Raw genomic sequence first — 7,161 nt, 5'->3', positions numbered from 1 at the left:
ATATCAGGGCAATTTTTCCTGTAGTAATTCTTTGAAAATGATGTCAAGGCTCTTTTCTTGATCATGACTTTCAGGTATTCCAATAATTTTTAAATTATTTTTTCTAAATCTGTTTTCCACATCAGTTGTTTTTTTAATGAGATGTTTCACATTTTCTTCTAATTTTTCTTTTTTTTTGGTTTTGAAGTATTGAGTCCTGGTTTCTTATAAATTCATCAATCTCCCTGAGTTCTATTCTTTGTCTGAAAGATTTGTCTTCTTCAGAGAGTTTTCTTATCTCTTTTTCCATCTGGCCAATTTTGCTTTTTAAAGCATTCTTCTCCTCAATAACTTTTTGAACTGTTTTATCCATTTGACTTAAGCTGGTTTTTAGTATGCTATTTTCTTCAGCATTTTTTTGGATTTCCTTGACTAAGCTGCTGATTTCATTTTCATGTTTTTCCTGCATCTCTCTCATTTCTTTGCCCAGTTTTTCTTCTAACTCCCTCATTTGATTTTCAAAGTCTTTTTTGAGCTCTGTCATAGCCTGAGCCCAATTTCTGTTTTTCTTGGAGTCTTTAGATGCAGGAGCTTGTGCTTCTTCATCTTCAGACTGAGTGTTTTGATGCTTCTTGGACTGATATGCAAAATATTTCTCTATGGTGTTCCTCTTTTTTTCTCTGCTTGCTCATTTTCCCAGCCTAAGCCTGTTTTGGGGGTGTTTCCTGAGCTTTTGGAACACTCACACAAGGGTCTCAGTGTGAGAGGCTCTGTGCTCCCTCCTGATCTGTGAATGACCATATGCTCCCCCCTTTGCCATGGGGCTGGGGGGGGGGGGCTGCTGTTCTATGGTGGGGCTTAGATGGTGATCAGGATCTGAATGTGGTCAGAGCCTCAGAATCCTGTTCCAGTGTCATAGCTCTGCAGTCTCTCTCTTCACTCCTCTCTGTAGGTTCAATGGGCTCATGCCCTGGGGGCTCCTGCTTACCAGCTCCACCTGCTTCTGTTTCCTGCCTTGCTTGCTCTGGTAGAGGTCCCCCAGCTTTTCCCCCAATTTGTGATCCCCTGCATAGGTCAGGAAACTCCCCCTGTGCTGGGAGCTGTGGCTCACAGTGTGAGAAGCTCTGTCCCCCATCCTGGTCTGTGAATGACCATATGCTCTCCCCTCTGCCACGGGGCTGAAGTGGGGCAGCCCTGCTGTTCTATTGGGGGGCCCTAGATGGTGATTCTTCTTTAGCTCTGGCAGGCCACCCCTCTGGCAGCCGCCCCTCCAACCCCCTCATGTTTTCTTCTAGGTTTTCTTCTTTTATTTATTGTTTCTTGATTTCTCACAAAATCATCTTCCCTTAGATCCATTCTACATTTGAAGTAATTAATTTTTTCAGAGTTCGTTCATATCTCCTTTTCCATCTGGCCAGTTCTGTTTTTAAGGCATTGTTTTCCTCATTGACTGCCAAATGAATATATCTAAAGTATAGACCTGACTTTGTCACATTCCTACTCATCAACCTCCAGGGACTCCCTGTGCCTTCTGGTTTCAAACATAAATTCCAGTTGCAGATTCAAAGCCTTTCACAATCTTATTCCAGTCTTCCTTTCCAATGTTACCAATTTCTCCCCTTTTCTTTTACTTTACCTATTTCTTCCATATTCATGTGGTAGGTAACTGCTGCCAAAATAAATCTATCACAATGCAGAAGTTGATGGAAGTAAGAAAAGTCAAGTTTTTCTAATGCTTATGCATAGGTTCAGATCTCTGACAAAAAAATACACCTGAATTCCAATTAGAATTCTTTTTTTTCGTGAGAATGAAAGTATTTTATTTATACAGCACAAGGAATAGATTGATTACAATAACATCCAATACAGCAACTAATACATTAAAGACAATGGGTTAGTAATACTATAATCAAAGTAGAAGAAAAAGATAAAGATAACATCACCAATTCGGGGGAGCACCAACTCTGAACAGTCCGTGACTGGGGGAATCACGTGTTCTTTTCATCCTTTCTGTTAAGTCCTGATTGGTAAAGAGAGGAAGAAAGAAAGAAAGAGAGAGAGAGAGAGAGAGAGAGAGAGAGAGAGAGAGAGAGAGAAAGTAAGAAAGAAAGAAAGAAGAGCCCCAGGCAGAATCAATTCTCCATGGGTGAGATTCCCGCCAATGCTTGGAGCCTCAAATTATTTATCAATGGAGAACAAAGAAGGCTAGATGCTAATTCAGTTAGGATGGATTCCTGAGTTCCTTTGACAGAAATATGGGAAAAGCCTACAAGTCTACCAGTTTATCAGTGGAGAACAAAGAAGGGTAGTTGCTAATCTAGTTGGGAGGGATTCCCTTAGTTCCTTTAATAGAACTATGGGAAAAGTCTACAAGTCTACCAGTTTGAAGATTTCAAGGAAATGCCATAGGGGGCCGAAAGATTTTACTTTGAATAAGGTCAATACTGTGAGAATAGCCAGTTCTCCCCAGTACTACCTGTGTATTCCAAGGAGTGGTTGGCTCCTGGAATCTTTGGAATGTAGCCAAATCACCTATGGAGTGTCGGGGGTAAGGTAAATTCGTGAGGAAGGCACATCCTCATACAAGCTCGAGAGAACTTACTTATAAGAAAACTTCATTTTCTTATTCATTTGGCCTTAAGGTCACGAGAAATGTATGAGGATGGGACTATAGGAGTAAACCTATTGCAAATTTGTTTCATTTTAATATACATATAAAATTTACAAAGGCATAATAATAACAAGAAAATCATTAACAACAATATAGGAATAGCTAAACTGTCAAAATATCTAGTAGCAGTTGCGGATTTAAACAGGAAATCATGCCAATGGTGATTAGTATCAGAAGTTACTAAATGAGAGGCCTCGACTAAATGTCCTGCAACTATGTGAGTCTGTATTCGATGTTCATTCAAAGCGTGCTGATTGGACTCTAACACCTTTTTTAGGACATGAGATTGATTAAGAATAGCAATTAAAGGTTGTAAAGATAAAGAAGTATGGGGAAGGGGTAACAATTTGGGTACCCAAGTCAAATTCTTAACAACATCTGTATCAGGGGAAAAGTAAAAATCAATACCCTGCCAGTGTAAAAAAGAGATGTTAGTAAAACATCCAGAAAAGGGAGGTTTCTGAGAGACAGAAGCTAAATCAGTACTATGATTAGAGGTTAAACAAATGTGTTGAGAAGATACTTCATATAACATTGAAAACTTTGAAAGAGGATAGACAGTTAAGTCACAAAGGTTAGAGGAGTGTGAGAGAAGGCAGGGCTCCATCTGCCAGGTCATCATCCCACACACGATGCCTTTGTTAGTGAAAGTACAGTCCTGTAGAGTATGAGTTACATTGTCTTGATCTATATAGTTACTATTTATATGTGGTAAAGCAAAATAATCATATAACACAAAAGGAATCACATGGAATTGACACATCATTTTCCATATATGAACTTGATAATATACTATAGTCCCACTACACCAAAGGGAGGTACACTGAGCTCGTTCAAACTTGATCTGTTTCCAATAATTTGCCATATACCATATAGGGTAATGCTACATCTCAAATGTTAGTATCTCCTTCCTATAATAACCTTTGAGCATTCTCTTTTTGTATTGAAGTGTACATGTTTTGCAAAGAACATTTGGTCCAATTAAACAGGGCACTTATATTAGCATCAATCCATATATTAGCTAGAATGCTATCATTAAAAACTTGTAAGAATTGGCCTTGGTATTTTAAAGTATTTTGGTGTGGCAGGATTGTCATGGGCAACCAATTAGCATTAATTGTCAAAGCTTGAGATACATCCCATCCAGCACTGCGCAGTCTGCTGGCCAAGGTCTCAAGATCTATAGAATTTACTATACCCAAACCTGTTCCTGCCCCGCCAAGTTGGGTGTCATACCAGGCTCTTTTAAATCTAGTACAAGGCAATGAAGGTGGAAAGGACACATTATAATGAAGTACAATTTTGTGCTGAGCAATAGAGGTATTAATACATGATTTTGGGACACGAACAACAGATGGAGGATGATCGGTGTGTGGTGTTTTGGGCAATAATAATGAATAATGTACTGAAGCATCATGATTGGTTATTACAGAAGCATTGGCACAAAACAAATATTGATTATTAAGGGGAATAGTTATACTAAGGGTGGAGTCATTTATATTCCATGTAGTACAATTTTCGGTTAATCCTTGTCTTAGTACTTTATCCCATAATGTTGGGAGTGTAAAGTGGAGGGGAGTGATACAACATGAGATATTAACCAATGAAGAGATAAGAATAGTTATAGGAGAGGGTCCTGTTAGGAGGGCAGACATAGGTAATGGGGCTCTATGAAATTTAGCATCAGTAGTAGACCAATTAGTAATAGTCCAATTAGCAATGCTACATTTGCTGTATGCAGGATAGATGAAATCTCCTTGTTGTATAGATTTAGTGGCTTTTCTCCATGTCAACGGACTCCGGATTCCTGAATTTGTTAATTGAGCTCCTGGGGTCCAAGTCTGCACTTCCATATAAAGCCAGAAGCCTAAGAGACACTGTAAGATGCAAGAGTGCCAAGATGACCTGCAGTAATGTAAATCCATTTTCCCAGTGTCAGCTCATCCTTATCCTCTGGGGACGCTATCTGTAAGGATTTTCCTTCTGGTTTTGAAAGTTCATCAGTTCGAGCATTATACTCATGTTCCACCGAATCATGCTTCACATGGGCATCAATTCGGGGGAGCACCAACTCTGAACAGTCTGTGGCTGGGGGAATCCTGTGTTCTTTTTAGCTTTTCTGTTAAGTCCCTATTGGGAAAGAGAGGAAGGAAGGAAGACAGACAGACAGACAGACAGACAGAAAGAAAGAAAGAAAGAAAGAAAGAAAGAAAGAAAGAAAGAGCCCCAGGCAGAATCAATTCTCCATGGGTGAGATTCCCCCCAAATTATGTCAGGGTAAGATAAATATTTTACATATTCTGATTTTGTTCATCCCCCTTGAGCCATAAAAGTTAAAGAAAAGACAGGTACATAATTGCATACTTCCTTCAATGTCATAAAGGTTGAACAAGTTTAGTTATGCAAAGTCAATCTCATATTAAGAAAACAAACACAGTTGAACAGCCTTTATAGGTTAAGTAAGTCAGGTTCACAAAGGGTTCACAAATAGATAAAAGAAAGAAAAGGAATTTTTCTTTCTAAAGAGTTGAGGATTGGGGTCGCTAGGTGGTGCAGTGGATAGAGCACCGGCCCTGGAATCAGGAGTACCTGAGTTCAAATCTTGCCTCAGACACTTAATAATTACCTAGCTGTGTGGCCTTGGGCAAACCATTTAACCCCATTTGCCTTGCAAAAAACTAAAAAAAAAGAGTTGGGGATAGTTAAGAATCTTCCTCTAATTTCTTATCTAAATAGTACTTAAGGTCCCAGCAAACCTTCACATCCCATAGTACAGTATTCCACTAGCTCAACAACCTCTCAATTAGGAGAAACAGCAATGAACTTCCCTTAACATTATTGTTCACATCCCATTTTTTATGCCTATTACTTTTGTCACCTTAACATTTAACTTCCTGTGCCTCAGTTTGTTCATAAGAAAAATAAGGAGGTTATTTCACATGCTTTATGAATTTTCTCTAATTCTTGGTCTATGATACTATAACAAACAGAAATGGAATTCCCAGATTAGAGGAAACTATTTTCATGCTTAAAATATTAGATAGTTGTAGGCTTGCATGGCAACAGCTTTTCCTATGCTAGAAGTAAGACTGTGAATAGTACTCTTGTTGACACCAGGCTTTGGGGAGTTACCTAGATAGACATCATTTATAAACAGTTCTTAGGATGCCAGGGGGTAGTTCCTTAAATGGAAAAAGAGGAGAGAAGCTCTGAAAAACAATTACATTCTAGGAAACTAAGACAAGTTTTGATGATGAATGGCTATTGATACTAAGGGATAGAGTTGGAGCATCTGTGCTTTTTTTTTAAGTTTTAATGATAGGGGCGTGCCCTCAGCACCGCCGCCGCTGCCGCCTCCTCCTCCTCCTTGACCTCCTCCTCCTCCTCCTCTCCTCCTCCTCCTCCTCCTCCTCCTCTTTGGCCTCCTCCTCCTCCTCTTCTTCCTCCTCACCATCACCACCATCCTCCTCCTCCCGCCGCCACTCCTGCTCCCGCCGCTGCTGCTTCTCCCCCTCCCCCCATTCCCTTGGAGCGGACCCTCCTGGTGCCTCTTTTGTGAAGTGGTGGCTGAGGAGACCCCGGACTCGCCATGGCCGACGAGAAGCAGAAGGAAGGAGTCAAGACTGAAAACAACGACCACATTAATTTGAAGGTGGCAGGGCAAGATGGTTCAGTGGTGCAATTTAAGATTAAGAGGCACACACCACTTAGTAAACTAATGAAAGCCTATTGTGAACGACAGGGTTTGTCAATGAGGCAGATCAGATTCCGATTTGATGGGCAATCAATCAATGAAACAGACACACCTGCACAGTTGGAAATGAAGGATGAAGATACAATTGATGTATTCCAGCAGCAGGCAGGAGGTGTTTACTAAAAAGAGAACCTGCAACTGTACTCCAGAACTGTGCTCCCAAGGAAAACAATACATTCACAATTAGAAAACCAAGATTTGGTTCATCCACATCCTGACTACTGCAGTATAGTTTTCTCTTTGATTCCCTTCCCCCATTCCTTTATTGTACATAAAGTAACTGGTGTATGTGCACAGGCATAATGCGTATTTTTTTAAACTAAATGGCCGATGGTATGTTTTGATCAACATCAAATGGAGATGGGGAGGGGAAAAACAAACTGGTTCTGTGAAAATATACCTTTTCTCCATTAGTGGCATGCTCATTCAACTTTTATCTTTATATTCCAGTAAGTTATTTTGCTCTCACTGTTTAACAACAACAAAAAAAAAAAAAAACACAAAAAACCCCCCTGCATACCTTGTTTGATTGGATAATTTCAATGTTTTTCTTTTATCATTGTAAAACCAAGGACGATTTTTATAACTTTTTTGTACGTAGCTGTTACATGTAGGGCAATCTCTGTCTCTCAGTAGGGATAAATTACTATAAAGAAATTGATCCTAGATAGTTTTCCCTTCCAAGTCAAACATCTTTTTGTTTAAATAAACTTCTTGTTTAAAATAAAAAAAAAGTTTTAATGATAGGGGCAGCTGT

At 39.5% G+C, this 7,161-nt stretch overlaps 1 pseudogene; it reads left to right on the top strand.

The window, feature by feature from the left end:
- Window positions 1-6,107: 6,107 nt before the first annotated feature.
- On the top strand, window positions 6,108-6,707 carry LOC141500589 (small ubiquitin-related modifier 2 pseudogene; annotated as a pseudogene).
- The last annotated feature ends 454 nt before the right edge of the window (window positions 6,708-7,161 follow it).

Source organism: Macrotis lagotis, chromosome X (genome assembly GCF_037893015.1).
Source record: "Macrotis lagotis isolate mMagLag1 chromosome X, bilby.v1.9.chrom.fasta, whole genome shotgun sequence".
In the NCBI taxonomy this organism is placed as follows: domain Eukaryota; kingdom Metazoa; phylum Chordata; class Mammalia; order Peramelemorphia; family Peramelidae; genus Macrotis; species Macrotis lagotis.
The sequence above is the reverse complement of the archived record's forward strand: the minus strand, read 5'-3'. Positions and strand labels throughout refer to the sequence as shown.